Below are 18,145 nucleotides of genomic sequence, written 5' to 3' on the forward strand. Positions count from 1 at the left end.
GATATGTATGTATCTTTTCATCCTGGCAAACGATATCTGTAACCCCCCATAACCCAAGCCTGACCCCAGATGTACAGTACCTTCCCTCTCAACCTGTGTATATTTCATTTCAAACATTTACTTTAATAACATTTTTAAATCTGTTCTTATCTCTTTGGTCAGTGTGACACCAAAAATACATACACCAGGTACAGTCCCATTCACTCTGAGAAATAAGTTAAAAGCTGGCAAAATTCAATGTTATTGAGCAAACACAGAAGCCAGCTGCCAGGGTTAGCACTATAGTCACTACAATAAAACCAAACAAATGAAGGATTTGTATAGATCCAAAAGATGCAAATAAGGTCATAAAAAATTAGCACAACACTATAAAAAGAGTTGAAGTCATTTCTAGACTCCAGAATGCAGGATTATGTTTAGTTCTGAATGCAAGTCAAAGGTTTGGGCAGCGCCAACTCAATGGTAATGTATTGCCTAGCCTCTTGTGTCAATAACTGTGAATTGCTGAACGATTGTTATATTGCATGTCACGATAAACTGCTTTCAAGTTTCAGTTAGACAAATTCTACACAATTGCCATTTCTACACATTTGACATTTAAAAAGTATTGACAATTTCAAAAAGTTAAGAAAAAACTGGAAGGTCATATTTGTTTCCCCTTGAAGTTTACTTTTGTTACATATTTAGTTCTTTCTGCAGAAAAACTAAAGTTCAGACTATCTGGCTCACTCTGTCCCCTTTGCACTGCTACAATGGTGCAAAGAACCACAGCACCACCAGATCTCCCTAGCTGAGCATTCTTCTGGAACAGGAAGTCCCAGGGGGCATAGCCACGTTCTACACCACCCAGTCTGCATACCCTGGCATAGGGGTGTATGGAGAACAGAGAGAGTAAAGAAGGGATGTGGCCAAAGGGCACAGATAGGGGCCATAACCAGCTGACATATTTTAGAGCAGCCCGGCTCTAAACTAGAGTCAATGTACAGCCAGCCCAAGAATCAGGGACCTGCGCTGGCTCCCTTGCACAGCTGAGAATTTGGGTCTGAGTCTCCAGCATGATGTATCCCAACACAAGTCATCTGAAGAGCTGCCATGGCAGTTTTCACTGATGTCTGGTGAGGTCTTAGTCTTCTGTCATTATAGATTCACATAGACAAAATGTTGATACTGTAAGTGTGCTTCATTAGACTTTATGTTGAACGTTCTGTGACAGTTTGAAAATCTACTGTTTTGTGCAGTTCAGGTCTCACTGGTTCCCCTGAATAGCACATTGGAAATAACTGGTTTCATTCAAGTCCTGCTCCTAAGAGCAAAGGAGCAACTCGTATTTATCATGGATGTTAATTAATGAAGCAAGATAAAACTGAACTATCAATCTATTTTTAATATCAGAGTCTCACTAGTTCATCTGCAAATTTGACACCATCAGCTCAGGATTAAACAAAGACTGTGAATGGCTAGCCAACTACAAAAGCGGTTTCTCCTCCCTTGGTTTTCACATCTCAACTGCTAGAAGAGGGCCTCATCCTCCCTGATTGAACTAACCTTGTTATCTCTAGCCTGCTTCTTGCTTGCATATATATACCTGCCCCTGGAAATTTCCACTACATGCATACGACGAAGTGGGTATTCACCCACAAAAGCTCATGCTCCAATATGTCTGTTAGTCTATAAGGTGCCACAGGACTCTTTGCTGCTTTTACAGATAAAGGGTATGGCTACACTGGCGAGTTGCAGCGCTGGTAGTTTGCAGCGCTGGTCGTCCAGCTGTGCAGGGCCAGCGCTGCAGTGTGGCCACACTGACAGCTACCAGCGCTGCAGTGTGGCCACATTTGCAGCATTTGCAACGCTGTACTGAGAGGTGCATTGTGGGCAGCTATCCCACAGAGCACCTCGTCCCGTTTTGGCGCTGAGTATTGTGGGAAGGGGAAGGAAGTGTGTGGGTCATTCCGCTTCCTGTTCCAATGCCCCGTGGTGCATCGCTTCACTTCCCAGCAGTCACAGTTTCCCCGTCCACATTTCTTGCCATTGTGAGTGCAGCACGCTTTCTGTGTGAAATGGAGCCTGAGCTGCTGAGGACTTTGCTGATGACTGTCACCAGCACATCACGTTTGGCAGTTGAGCTATTCCTTCAGCTCCAAAGTGACTGTGAGGAGTCCGACGATGATCTGGATTTGCCTAATGCGGGTGACATGAAATTGCTTGTGGCGGTAACGGAAATGCTCAGCACCGTGGAACGCTGCTTTTGGGCTCGTGAAACAAGCAGTGAGTGGTGGGATCACATTGTCATGGAAGTCTGGGATGACGAGCAGTGGCTGCAGAACTTTCGTATGAGAAAAGCCACTTTCATGGGACTGTGTGCTGAGCTCGCCCCCACCCTGCGGCGCAAGGACACGAGATTGAGAGCTGCCCTGACGGTGGAGAAGCGTGTGGCTATTGCAATCTGGAAGCTGGCAACTCCAGACAGCTACCGATCGGTCGGGAACCAGTTTGGAGTGGGAAACATGGGAATTGTTTTGATGCAAGTTTGCAGGGCCATTAATCGCATCCTGCTAAGGAGAACCGTGACTGTGGGGAATGTGCAGGACATTGTGGATGGCTTTGCAGAAATGGGTTTCCCTAACTGTGGAGGGGCGATAGATGGGACGCATATTCCTATTCTGGCACCACCCCACCTAGCCTACGAGTACATTAATCGCAAGGGGTATTTCTCTATGGTTCTCCAGGCGCTTGTGGATCACCGTGGGCATTTCATTGACATTTACACAGGCTGGCCTGGAAAGGTGCATGATGCACGCATCTTTCGGAACAGTGGCCTGTTCAGGAAGATGCAGGAAGGGACATTTTTCCCAGACCGAAAGATCACAGTAGGGGACGTTGAAATGCCCATTGTGATCCTTGGGGACCCCGCTTACCCATTAATATCTTGGCTCATGAAACCCTATACAGGGAAGCTGGACAGGAGCCAGGACCATTTCAACTACAGGCTGAACCGGTGCCGAATGACTGTGGAGTGTGCTTTCGGGCGTTTAAAAGGATGCTGGCAGGCGCTTTATGGGAAGCTAGACTTGGGGGAAAGCAGCATCCCTGCAGTTATATCCGCGTGCTGTACCCTCCATAATATTTGTGAAGGGAAGGGTGAAACATTCTGCCAGGCATTGACCAACGAGGTACAAGTCCTGGAGGCTGAATTTGCACAGCCAGACAGCAGGGCTACTAGAGACGCCCACCACAGGGCAACAAGGATTAGGGATGCCTTGAGGGAGGAATTTGAGGCTGAAAGCCAACAGTAATGTTTTTTGCCTTGACCAGGAGTGATGTGCACTGGTTACAGTGCTTTTAAGTGCCTGTGTTTTCCTTGCTGTTTGTTACCTGTGTTTTCCTTGGGGTTTGTTATCTTTCACTTTATGCAATAATAAAAACTGTTTCATAATCAAATAAATCATTTATTTAAAAAAAGGAAGTAAACGGGCAGGGGGGTTGGTTGTTGAACTGTACATTCATAGGTTTGCATATGTACTGCCAGGTGTGCTGTGCACCTCAGCATTGTACTGTTGCATGGTGATGGGGGTTGAGTGCAGAGAGTAAGGGTCGTAATTCTCTGGGCTCATAGGTGACCGTACAGGTGTCGGGGGCAGCTGGTGATGGTGTAGGTAAGAACCTGGATGCTGGGGAACGGGACTTGGAGCTGACATTGGTGCACAGGGGAAAGAGGTTTGGGAGGGTGGGGGTTTGGCATGGTAGTGCTCTGCTTGCATGGCTACCAGTGACTGCATATAGTCTGTTTGGTGCGCCATGAGGTTTATAAACTGCCTCGTGGTTTTCTTCAGCGACAACTCCTTTCTCCTGCTTTCTGTTTCCTTCCAGTGCTGCATTTTTTCTCTCCATTCCTGCGCAGTTTTATTCTCTGTTGCACACTGGTTCATAACTGCCTTCACCAAGTCTTCCTTGCTTTTCTTAGGCTTCCTTCTAAGGTTCTGAAGTTTTCTTTCAGTCACTGATAAGGCCGGTCCAGGACTAGTCAAGGACACTATAAAAATATAGCAAATGATACATTTTAAGAGAGCCTGCATTGTGTATAATCTGAAGTTAGTTTCCAGTCTCATACTGTAGCATTCCTCACACATTTCAAACACAGCTAGAGAATTCACAGCCTCCCAGAAATGGTAAGTAAGGGTAAGGCAGTAGAGTAGAAGTCAATAAAACCTGGGAGACATGTTCCTGCCGCGGTTTGCCTGGGCAGGGGGCTTATTGCTTCATGGGTGCACTGCTGTTTGTGGGCTTTGGGAAAGGCAGGAAGCTGCTGTTGGGACCTGCATTGAAACACTGTGCCTCCCTCCATGTCACACAGGAGTTAATACTTGAAGATATCTCCCTGCTACGGGTTACCTGGGAAGCAAGGGAGGGTCTCCTACAACAATGCGGATTCCGCCCTGGCCCCTATGCTGCTTGCCTGTGTGCAGCCATGGTCCCCCCACCCCTCCTGGAACAGAGGCGCGGACGCGTTAGCCTGACTGGGACAGGGACCACACTGGCTCTCCCTTTAAACTTGCTCAAGCGAATTGCCTATGCTCTTGCAGAAACTTTTGAAGAGATTACAGAGGCAGATTACCGCGACGTGATAGACCACATCTATGCGATATTCCACGTCTAGGCATGCAAGCATGCAGCCATACCACCTGCTCCTCTCCCAAAACATTTGCATTGCAATAAAAGCTGCTTACCTGGGACCTGCTCCTGTGATTCTTCTGCACCAAGTTCCAGGTGCTGCGACTGGCTAGCTTCCTCCTGGCTTGAGAAGAGCTCCTGACTGCATGCCTCCTGGGACTCCGGGGTGTCTCCCCCCACCACAGTAGCCTCACTGTCTGTTTGGATCTCCCCCTCCACCTCCCTCTCCTCTACCAGCTCTGAACTGTCCATCGTGGTCCTTGGATTTACAGAGGGGTCACCCCCATAAATCGCATCCAGCTCCTTGTAAAAACGGCAGGTCGTGGGGGCAGCGCCGGAGCGGCGGTTTCCCTCGCGTGCTTTGCAATAGGCACTCCGCAGCTCCTTTACTTTAACCCTGCACTGTAGTGCGTCCCGGTCATGGCCCCTTTCCAGCATGTCTCTTGATACCTGGGCAAAGGTATCATAATTCTTACGGCTAGAGCGCAGCTGTGCCTGCACAGATTCCTCCCCCCAAACACTGATGAGGTCCATCAGCTTGCCATTGCTCCATGCTGGGGCTCATTTGCCGCGTGGAGGCATGGTCACCTGTAAAGATTCACTGATTGCACTCCACACCTTGCTGAGCAAACAGGAAGGGGATTTTTAAAATTCCCGGGGCATTTAAAGGGCGGGTCACCTGAGGCCAGGGCAGTAGAGTCTGACCTGATGAGCAGAGTGGCTGAACAGGCATTCTGGGATACATCCTTATACCCTGGAGGCCAATCACAGCACTGGTGTGTGGCCACACTTGATGACCAGCGCTGGAATCCTTATTCCCCATGCTGAGCAAGGTGTACGGCCAGTGCTGCAGCCAGGGAGTTGCAGCGCTGGAAGTGCCCTGCAGGTGTGGCCACTTACTAATTGCAGCGCTGGAAAGCCTCCACAAGCGCTGCAACTTGCAAGTGTAGCCATACCCCCAGACTAACACTGCTACCCCTCTGATACTAGAGTCTCACTAGTTTCTCTATGTCCCTGTTTGTGCGTGCATTTTGTAAAGCACCTGCTCTTTAATTATAGAACCTTTCATTGCTGGTAGAAATCATGGTAGTGGTTCTCTAAAAAACAAGTTTGTGACAACAGCATTCACTATTATGATTGTCTTTGGAGTACTGATATAAGTAAAAGTTACAAAATATCCGTTCAACCAAGTAGATAGGAGCATACAATGCTGCTACAATGAAACTAGACAACCTGTCTTTCCATTTATTACAGCACTTGGACTTGTTTCAAAACAGGCAAAGCAACAACACTGATAAAAGAAAATCAATCTGTATCAAGAGCATTTCAGTAAATGCAAATTTAAATCCCTGCAAATTCAGTCATCACAATGGACCAAATTCATCTCTGGTGTAACTCCCCTGGAGGTCAGTGGAGAAACACTATAGACTAATTTGGCTCAGTAACTCATTTCTTCGCCACCCCATCCAATTGTTTTAAGATGCTGTTGAGTTAAAATAATAGAATTACCCTACATATTAAAAAAGCCTATAAATAAAGACTCTAGCAAGCCAAGAATACAATCCCACACAATTTTTTCCAGTGGAGATGAGGTGCAGCTAGTGCAATTCAGTTTAACCTTTTTCAGTATATGTAAACCAGTAAAGCCCAAATTCTTCTTGCAGAATTTGTTAACATACTTAAATTCAGCATTAGATCATAGTCTCTGCTCTGGACAAGCTGCTTGCAGAGTAGACCCAGAGGTAAGGAGGGACAGGAGGGAGAGAGCAGTGGCTTTGCAACTCCCCAGTCCTTGGCTGGCCTGGCCTGTGGGCTGGTGTAAATTACACCTGGCTGCCTATGGTAACTTTCCAACAGTTATGAAGTCACTGGAGAACTGCAGCAATTTAGCCATGGTGCCAGCCAATGTGAGTTGAGGGGGCTAGAACCAGTCCCTGGGGATTCAGCTACTTTGCACCTCTGGGAACAGGATAAAGCAGCTGAAGCAAAGGAATGAACCAGGGCTGCTCCCTTTTTGTACAGCATGAAAATATTTCCATAAATGTGATTTAGCTAGGGGCATATCTTAATTTCAATTGACAGGATTCAGAAGGTAAATTCCTGAATTGATCTTGAAAATCAAATGATTTTTGAACAATTAGCAAGACACTGAGAATTTTCATTATGATAAAATATCTCAGTAGAATTAGAAACAGGTCCTTGCTCATTTAATAGAGAAACTATGGTGGTATAACACAATGAGCAGATCCATATAAAAAGAGAGAACATTTAATTGGTTTTTGGTATTCTAATTTCCAGTGCCCTCCTTTTTTAGGGGTATGATGTCTTTGGGAACCTGCTGCCATACAACAGAATATAAGACCAAAGTTTTTCAGTGCCATGCCAGATACTGAACAGCCTATCAGCGAGGCTGAGGAACTACACAGAGAAAATCCAAGAGCCACAGATTTTATACAAACTATATATAAAAATTGATATAAAGTAAAATTTATAGGTAGGAAATTATTGCAGTAATTCTTCCAGTTAAGCTCTATTGCAGGGGTGGCCAACCTGAGCCTGAGAAGGAGCCAGAATTTAGCAATGTACATTGCCAAAGAGCCACAGTAATATGTCAGCAGCCCCCTTACCAGCTCCCTCCCCCGCAGCTCCCAGTGCCTCCCACCCACCCGCAGCCCTGCTGATCAGCGCCTCCCCCTCCCTCCCTCCCTGCACCTCCGGATCAGCTGTTTTGTGGCATGCAGCAGGCTCGCGGGGGGGGGGGGGGAGTGGGAAGGGGTGGAGTGGGGGCTGGGCTTGTGGAAGAGCCAGGGGTTGAGCAGTAAGACACCCCCCCCCGGCATATTGGAAAGTTGGCACCTGTAGCTCCAGCCCCGGAGTCGGTGCCTATACAAGGAGCTGCATATTAACTTCTGAGCCACAGGTTGGCCACCCCTGCTCTACTGCATCTACAGTCAGTGCCATTAACATTTTAACATTTAACTACAGTTACTGCCTAGTGTCATTGTGGTTAAAGGTAGATTTTTTTTTAAATGTGACCACTGCATATACCGTACCTTGATCTAATGCCTACATCATTACAACGTATAGTTATATTGCACCTATAAACTAAGGCAACAGCCAATTTTGATTAAACAACATGCAGTATATTACATAACACAACCTGAGGAAACTCTACAGATAGTGCTTTTTTTAATAGACAAAAAGCAAAATTAATGTGTTTGGTATATTTCACTAGACTAGGATGTGTTGATGGAAGTTAATAATCTCCAACTAAGACAGCTTGTTCCAACTAATCTTAGAATAAGGATAAGAAGGAATTTATTATTTCTTAACATCTGGAATATTTCCTTAAAGAAACAAATAGCCTAATCAGCTGATTTCTACAGATGCCAGCTGCAACACCCAACAGTGCCATAGTGTATAGTTTGGAACCTACTGAGACGGCTCTTAATTCTGATTAAGGAGGTAAGAGAAGTAGTTTCACCTGATATGAATCTCTTACTTTTGGGTTTTCGCTAAACCCTTCAGAATGCCACAAGACAGGAAAGCATTGTCCAAATTGTCCCTTTGTCCAATAGAGAAGAGACAGATGATATTTTACCATGCAAACTGATCATGATCTATGTGAATAGTAAGAGATACCCCAGGAAAGATTTGAAAGAACCTGTCCAACAACACTATTAAAACAGATGCCCTTAAAAGGAAAAATACTGCATGCCAGATCATGGCTGGTAGGGCTACAAAAACAGGCTTTTCTAGTCTCTGTAATGTAACATTCACATCAAATAGCTAAGTAGGGTACTTCCAAACATGCCTTGGCAGGGAAGAGAGAAAACTGCATTTTAAACTCCAGTTCTTTACAAGGCAATAGTAATGCATTTCATACACTAAGTTCCTTACCAAGCAAACTGGTACTACTGTGACTGTTTAGGCAAACCCAGTAATCATTTTGCAGGTAGCAAGAGTTTATGTCCAGTATTGGACATTTCTTGGTAGTCCATCGATCCGATGATGACAAATCTGTGCAGATCATCTATTGTTGGTCTCATAGTGTGCCCTCTGATGACTGTACAAGCCAATTCTAGAGGTGCACATTTTGCTGCAGATGGTGCATGAGAAGTTCGCGGTCAGTGGATTGTGCGCTGCTGATGCTCTGTGACGTCGTTCGCGTGCCTCTTGTAGACGCCGGCAGCGGTCTTTCTCGAAGGCGATGCAGGTATTTCTAACTGTTGCACGCCACTGTGTTCTGTCGCTGGCAGCTTCCTCAAGGTCCCTGGGTTTGATACTGCTGTACTGCAGATTGGCTTTGATGGTGTCCTTGTAACGTTTCCGTGGACGACCTATATGCCGGATGCCCTGGGAGAGCGCACCATACAGAAGCTGGCGGGGGATTCTGTTGGAATCCATGCGGCTGACATGACCGGTCCAATGTAGCTGTGACTTCATGATCATCATTTCTATGCTTGTCATCTGGGCTCTCTTGAGGACCTCGAGATTGGGCACTTTGTCTTGCCAGCAGAAAGATGGCAAGAACACTTTAGCAACCTTCTCAATAGACCATCAACCGTGAATAATAATGTCCTCAATGAAATTCCACAACAACCTGCTCTGACAGATCTTGACTTTCCGCCCACTATAGATGAGATTAAGAAAGCTGTTAGCCAGATGAGTTCAGGAAAAGCTCCTGGAAAAGATAGGATACCAGCAGAGATATACAAAGCAGCAGGTCCAGCAGCACTTAGCAGTGTTCCACAGCGTGATCATCAGCATCTGGGAGGATGAAAACATACCAAAGGACCTCCGCGATGCTACTATTGCCTCTCTTTTCAAGAACAAAGGCAGCAAAGCAGAATGTGGAAACTATAGAGGCATATCCCTCCTCTCCGTTGGTGGGAAGATCATCGCCCGCATCATCTTGAACCGCCTAATAGCCAGTATTTCCGAGGCAAATCTACCTGAAAGTCAATGTGGTTTCCAACCTGGCTGGAGCACAGTCGACATGGTGTTTGCTGTCAGACAAATACAAGAGAAGTCCATTGAACAGAATATGCACCTGTATGCTGTCTTCATAGATCTGACAAAGGCGTTTGATACCATCAACAGGGAAGCCCTTTGGACCATTCTAACATGACTTGGCTGCCCAAGAAAATGTGTCCAGATTATACGCCTTTTTCATGACAGCATAACAGGCAAAGTATTGTCTGCTGGAGCCAGATCCTGTTCTCTGCATGCGTCCTTAGCCATGCAATGAAAGATCTGGACCAAGGTATATACTTGAAATACCGGCACGATGGTTCACTTTTTGACCTCCGTCGTCTGAGTGCAAAGACTAAGACAGTGCGGAAACTCCTTCTTGAGGCACTCTTTGCCGACGACTGTGCCCTCATGGCTCACACTGAAAATGATCTTCAGTACATTGTCAACAAGTTTGCTGAGGCCTCGCAACTCTTCGGACTAACTATCAGCCTCGGAAAGACAGAAGTTCTTCATCAACCTGCACCTGGATCAAATGCTTCTGCCCCGAGTATCTCCATTGACGGCACTCAGCTTAAAGTAGTGGAGAACTTTAAATACCTGGGTAGTGTCATATCTAGTGATGGATCACTGGATAATGAGATCAACGCACCAATATCCAAAGCAAGCCAGGCACTTGGCTGTCTGCGTGTCAAAGTGTTAAACCACAACATCCGGATGTCAACAAAACTGCTTGTGTACAGAGCTGTTGTTCTCTCATCTCTTTTGTACGGGTGCGAAACATGGACACTATATAGGCGTCACATCAAGCAGCTCGAAGCATTCCACATGCGCTGCCTCCGCAACATCATGAAGATTGGACATTAAAATTCATTTAATTGAGAGAGGGAACGCCCGCAAGATGCTATGATGATTTCCTGCTTTTTTTCAATTCCACCTGAACAACAGACATCCCACTGATTTCAGAGGGGTTGCATAACTGAAAATGAGAGTATAGTTTGCCCCATATTGCTTATTATATAGTATCGTGCCATCCTCAAAATCCAGAAAGGTTGACACACTGGTGGTGTTTTCCTCCCGCTATCTCACTCTATATTCAGATTTAATATGCATGCAATCAGCTTCCTGCATACCATTTTTATTTTGTGTACATGATTAAAAAAGGCAAAAGAAAACATGCAAAACCCAACCAACACAAACAATCAAACAACACCCACATGTACATCATCACTAGCCAGGATGAATGGTGCTCAAAAAACAAAATGAGAAACCAAATCTGACTCCCCTATGCCCACAGATACTACAAATGAATGGACCCTAAAAGAATCAGCTGATGTGGGTTATGTGACTATAAACCTTCAATATTCAGTTCACATGGATGAGCACAGGGCCTTCTGCTAAAAAATTCTATGAAATCTGAGCTCCAAGAGATGCACTTAATCTCCCAGGGCACTCCATCCACTGTTTCACATTTTCTGTCCTTGGAGGAGGAAGGCAGTAAGCCTGTACATCCCTGTGCTTGGGACAGGTGACCTGCTTCCAAGACATGTGGCTGCATGGATGCAGAAGTGGAGAGCATCAAATACAGACTTCAATACCCTGAAACCAGTCACAGATCTGGGCTGCTTGTTGGCAATTTTGGCTAGAATTTTTAAGCTGTCAGCTTTTGGGGGCAGGGCCAGTTGTACAGCACGATGAGCCCCAACCAGGTTGAGCCTCTATATATTGTGATAACAATATAAATAATAACTGTGTGCACCCACTCAGGGGTCCCTTGGTTCAGTCCTAGTAAACATCTGGTTCCTCTATGGCCACTACCTGTTTCAGTGATTGTAGCATTATAATTTTCTGGAAACCTAAAGAAGATACTTAAGGACAACTCAGAGTTTACAGTTAGGTGCAGTTTCCTACCTTTTCTTCAGCATCAAATCAGTTAATAGGATTACCTGGTAAAACAAGAACATCTGTGAAACAGAAACTCCTATGCAGAACATAATGAAGTGTGATATTTTAGTGCCCTTTGTAACACAGATGAACTGAAAACAGACTTTGCTGCCTACAGTCAACAACTATTGAGGGACCCTGAAAATATCAAAGCAGGGCCCCTCACAGCCTCCTAAAGATTGTGAAGACAACCACCTGTTTAACCTGCTTCCACTGAGGTGTCTTAATAATGAGGTTTCACAGCAGTTTTGGGATCTCTAGGTGCCTCTGGCGAGCCTCAGTTAAACACTGCAAGGAATCAACAGCACCAGCCACATCATTAATGAAACAAAAAAGGATTCAACAAAAAAGAGCTCTGTGAAAAGGAGTTTATATTGGCAACAACTAGAGCAGGAGTCTCAAACACATGGCCTGCGGGGTTATTTCCTGTGGTCTGACAAGCTCCCCTCCCCACCCAGTTCGCCATGTCCTTGCTTCTCTGCCTACCTCCAGGCACTTCCCACCACCAAACAGCTGTTTGGCGGCACTTAGGGAGGGGGGAGGAGCGGGGAGCCACGCGCTCCAAGGAGGAGGAGGAGAAGAGGCGGGGCAGGGGTGGGGACTTTGGGGAAAGGATTGGAATGGGGGTGGGGCCTCATGGAAGGGGTGGAGAGGGGGTAGGGACGGGGCTGTTGTACCTTTATATGTAAAGGTGTTAGTGATACAGCCCTTGGGCCAATGTACTAGTTCTCATGTGGCCCTCGTGGTGATTTGAGTTTGAGATCCCAGAACTAGAGCAACACCACTGAGCATTCATTCCCATGTTTTCCACTATAGGCTCTGACCCAAATCCTATTAGCTAGCAAGAAGCCCATTGGGGCCAAACTTGTACTGTTGGAGACCTGACATTTGGATTTATGTGACTTTCATAGATTCATGTTTAATTTCTGATGAATAAACCCTCACATGCTTAATTTCATTATTCTGTGGGCATTGTCTCCTCCCAGTGCAGGGGGAGAAGGCAGTAATTTTCCCAACAGAAAATCTGTAAACATTTTAAAAATGTTATCCAGGATGCTAACACGAACACTTCACTAACTCAAGTGCTGTTTTAACTCTAGTACTGTATTTTCCCTCTTCACTTTCCAAATCCAAACCACAGTCATATGTTAATTATTACATGACTTGCTCACTAATTACAGATCTTTGCACATGGATTATGATCTGAAGGCATTTATGAGAAATGTGACTTTTGGAAGGTACACAAAAACTATAACATCATGCCAATCATCCTCGGTCTTTGATCTGAAGACTATTAAACTTTAGGACAAAATGTTCAATAATCCAAACATTCATAAATGGCATTGTGTGTTTATAGTTACATTTTCCCCCAATGTGTATGTCAGTTTTATTTCAAATGCAATAATGTAATTGTAGAGATCATTGTGGATTGCCACGGACTCGCAGGGGCGAAAGAAAATGCAGGCCTGTTATTTACCAGGCTGCACGTGGCAACAGACTATATTGGTAAGGGATGGAAGGAGAGTGTGGGTCACGATGCAAACTGCAGACACACACCCACCCACTAAACTTAATCAATTTAAAAGTTTTATTGGGGATAATTACAAGGGGTAAGGAAGCAGCGTATGATTAGCTAATAGAGTTAATGAAACTTAAAACACACAATGACTAAAATATCTACTAACAATATTTATAAACAAAGATGCAGCATTTAGTAATAACTGATACTTACAAATACAAACCAATGCATAACGACCGGCAAATGTAGAAGCTCTGTTTGAAACACGTGAGCTGAGAGAGAGGCTTCGAGGTGATCAGGCTCGGTTACGGGCATACACAGGATACACGGGTATACACAGGATACACGGGTATACACAGGATTCGTTTTTTCTTTCTCCTCTCCCTGCCTGCACATGGCAGGCAGGCCATAAAGTACCCACAATGACATCATAGAAGTGTCAAAGGGAACGGGGCCCAAAACCTGTTTGTGTTCGTTTCTGATTGGCACAAGCAAAGTTTACACCATGTAGGGGAGCAGGTGCCTTAAAGTCTGGCTTCGCCCCCAAAAGGTGAGGAAATGCATATTGTCTTAGAATGCGTTCAACACTGAATGACAAAAGAAGAGGCCAGGGCAATACCGGTATGGGCAAGTTCTATAGGATGCAGACAGGAACTCATCTCAACAATCATTATTCAAGTTCTACTCTGAAAAGTTAAAATAGCAACTTCTTGCTCAACAGGTCTGCTCCTTGTATATACTCTATTCAAAGTCACACTGCTTACTTTGGTGACTAAAATTATTTACTGTTTGTTCCAACACAGCTACAAAAGACTGAGTTAGATTATATTCCTTCTTGTACAATGACAATAGAATTGTTTACAAGTCCGCTATACCTCTGTAAATCCCTGAAGAAAATGAGGCTGCACAAGTAATGTTCAATGCATGATCTAGACTGCAGAAGCTTAATGACAAATGAGTGTGAGAAGGAAGGAAACTAGCTTTACTACCATATCTTAGTTTGCAAAGCCGGCAGCCAGAAATACCATATTTTTACTTGTAAACTGAACATATTTGATATGCAAATCACTGGCAGAATTAATTGGTAGTGCATTGTACCCCGAATTGTGTACTATCCATAAAGTATTCAGCACTGGTGAGGCCTCATTTGGAGTACTGTGTCCAGTTTTGGGCCCCACACTACAAGGAGGATGTGGATAAATTGGAGAGTCCAGCGGAGGGCAACAAAAATGATTAGGGGGCTGGAGCACATGACTTATGAGGAGAGGCTGAGGGAACTGGTATTGTTTAGTCTGCAGAAGAGAAGAATGAGGGGGGATTTGACAGCTGCTTTCAACTACCTGAAAGGGGGTTCCAAAAAGGATGGATCTAGACTGTTCTCAGTGGTAGAAGATGACAGAACAAGGAGTAATGGTCTCAAGTTGCAGAGGGGGAGGTTTAGGTTGGACATTAGGAAAAACTTTTTCACTAGTAGGGTGGTGAAGAACTGGAATGGGTTACCTAGGGAGGTGGTGGAATCTCCTTCCTTAGAGGTTTTTAAGGTCAGGCTTGACAAAGCCCTGGCGGGGATGATTTAGCTGGGTTTGGTCCTGCTTTGAGCAGGGGGTTGGACTAGATGACCTCCTGAGGTCCCTTCCAACCCTGAGATTCTATGATTCTATTCTATGATTCTATTCTGCCTATTATCTCTAGTCTGGTCCACTCTCTCAGAATTGCCTTACTTTGCAATAGGCAATCTTTCTGTTTTTGGAAGCTGAATGACTGTTTACAGATGAGTCTTCCCTGTGACCTTGGTAAAAGTGTTTAGGAGTCATGCCTGGAACAGACCGTGACCAAAAAACAATACCATTGGGCATAGCTGAAGGACTCATTACAACTGAGACAACAAGGAAAGCAGCAGACATTGTAACTCTCTCAAATGGCAAAAATCCCATAGCAAGATGTTGACAGAGTGATTATAACACCCTTTGAAAATGTGACAATTTTTAATTCCATTGTGGAAACACTGCCTAAATTAATCCGTCCTCTGTTCTTTTGGCTAATGATGATAGTCCTCAGCTAAGGACTCTCAAGGTTGCCTTGAAATACCATTGATATCTCAGTTAATGTTCCCTGCTCTACACTTGATCTGAAAAATATAAATTGATAAGGCAGCTGGCCAATAATGTCCTGTTCTATCTCATTTTGCAGTGGTAAGCATATAAATTGAAGGGTTATTGCCAGTGACGATACTAAATTGACTACTATATAAATAATTGTGAAATTTCCCACAACAGCCCATTTTAAAGAAAATGATTCTAGCTAATAATCAAGATAATGTTTTCATTTTTCATTAACCCCTTCCTCACTTATGCCATAACTCATAGTTGTCCATCTCACTCTCGATAGAGAGCTACTTCCCATCCTGCAAGTATTCCAGTAGAGGATATATAGCAGTTTTGGATTAGCAGGTACCAAGACAGGTCTTGTGGTTAACTTCTGTTAGGCCTTCAAAACCTTCCAGATATTCCTTGGTCCATCACTTTTCAAGAGGCCTGTTACAGTCACTTGGGGCTACCTTTTGAGGCCTCTTGTAGTTCTTTCCCTCCATTTTTGGTGGAAGATAGCCCTCTGTCTACTGGTTTAATGGTCATGTTATCTTTGATATACCCTCACTAAAATGGTGATGGCAGCCTGTGAAACCTAAGCAGCATTTCAATTCTGTACATTTATAGCAGATGGCTATTCTTTCATGGCACTGATCTTATCTATCCAGTAACTATATCCCATCAGGACCCATAATAGGCATAGGTCTGATTCTTCTGGAGACAGTTTCAAGCTATACACTTTCAGTTTATTTAAGACCTTCAATAGCCTGCTGTTGTATTTCTGTAAAGTTTTGGAAAATATAAGCCAGTAGCCTGGTATAAGAGTATTTCACTGAAATGCACGTCTCCAGGCATTTCTCTATTAAATGCTAAATGTGCTGGATGCATTGGTGACACTCTGTAGCAATTTGCTGAACTCTCAAAACCCCAAGGGCAGACAAGAATAGTTCTGTTTATTTTTCTCCCTTGCAGTCTGACAGTATCCGTTTTAGGACAACGATTGAAAGCCATTGGGCTCCATTTAGAGAATAAATTGATTCTTCTGTACCAAGTTTAATTTAAGCACCTCTGATAGTCCTTACATTCAACTTGCAATAATTGACAAGTCTGACTTGACCATTCTCACCTAAGATGCAGAGGGCCTCTCAGATTCCCTTATAATTGAAAATTCCAACAGTATGTGAAGATGCTGCCAGCCAGCTTTCCTGTCACAAGGGTGCATAGTTCTAGATCATTGTTTTGAAAGTGTCCATTCAGTGAGTCAAATACAGAGCTTAACAGCTGTATTGTGTTTACACCACAAATCATCTTGGGGAAATGCTTTCAGAATTATATAAAGCTTGCAAGTTATTCACTACTTTTACTCCACAGGACTCAGAGATTCTTCAGTCATAAAGTAAGGTTAGCATTCTTAAATCTTCCCTTATCTCTCTTTCTTTTATCACATGATGTAACTGAAAGCTTGGCTTCCAAATGCCAGGCATAGTCAGGGACTGACACCTCAGCCATTATGCACCAGGGTTGAAGAATTATCCTGTGGCATGAACTGTTTGTCTGAATCATTATAATCTTCAAAAAGAACAGGAGTACTTGTGGCACCTTAGAGAATAACAAATTTATAAGCTATCGTGGGCTACTGCTCACATCTTCGGATGCACAGAATGGAACACACAAACAGAAGATATTTATACATACAGAGAACATGAAAAGGTGGAAGTACACATACCAACTTCCACCTTTTCATGTTCTCTGTATGTATAAATATCTTCTGTCTGTGTGTTCCATTCTATGCATCCAAAGAAGTGAGCTGTAGCCCACAAAAGCTTATGCTGAAATAAATTTGTTAGTCTCTAAGGTGCCATAAGTACTCCTGTTCTTTTTGCGGATACAGACTAACACGGCTACTCTGAAACCTGTCATTATAGTCTTGTTTACTTACAGCTTAGAAACACTCAAAAGGGCACTCTCAACTGTCTTGATAGTAGGTAAGAGACCTCCAACATGAAGTTCTCATAGAAGGGATGGATTGTGGAAATCCTGAATGATCCCCAATGTACCAGAAACATGGACTCTTTGACCCACTGACACAGACTTGTTTCTTTGTCTTCTATCTACAACATGTAACAGTTGAGTGCAGTTCTCATACAGCTTCCCTTAAAATAAAAATGTATCCTTTTTTGTGGTTGTTGCATCTCATAATTCATTGACAATTATATTGATGGCCTATGTGACTCAATTAGATTGGCCCAAGTTTCATAACTGCATATGCAAAAAAAGCATTTTTACAGTTGTGCACTAAATTATCAGGTTTGTGTGTGCAATCAGAATAATTGTGAGTGATGACTATACTCATGCATTTTCGGAGCATAGAACTGCCTATTCACAATTCTGAAAGTCTGAGCCTTAATGTTCTTCTTTGGGTAAAGGACAGGTACTATTTTTATGGACCCATTACGGTAATTTGTAGTTTATGAATTGTTTTTAAATCTCTACCAGACATATAGAGACAACATAGACAGTGTTCTGCAATCACATCCATATTTGTTATTATATTTAACAGAGACACAGACAGAAAAGCCACAAAACCCAAAAGTTTCACAGAAATATAGAGTATCGGACTTTAAGTGACAAGTGAAAGTCTCTTGTCTGGGCTAATCCTCTAGACCAGTGGTACCCAAACTTGTTCTGCCGCTTGTGCAGGGAAAGCCCCTGGTGGGCCGAGCTGGTTTGTTTACCTGCCGCGTCTGCAGGTTCTGCCGATCGCTGCTACCAGTGGCCGTGGTTCGCTACTCCAGGCCAATGGGAGCTGCTGGAAGTGGCACACGCCGAGGGACATACTGGCTGCCATTTCATAAAGGATATAAAAGATCTGTCTTTGAATCCATATTTATAGTATCTTCACATAGAAAGCAAGCTGATAGTCTCTCTACCAACATGGGCTTTTCCTTTGATG

This window comes from Mauremys mutica, chromosome 6 (genome assembly GCF_020497125.1).
Source record: "Mauremys mutica isolate MM-2020 ecotype Southern chromosome 6, ASM2049712v1, whole genome shotgun sequence".
In the NCBI taxonomy this organism is placed as follows: Eukaryota; Metazoa; Chordata; order Testudines; family Geoemydidae; genus Mauremys; species Mauremys mutica.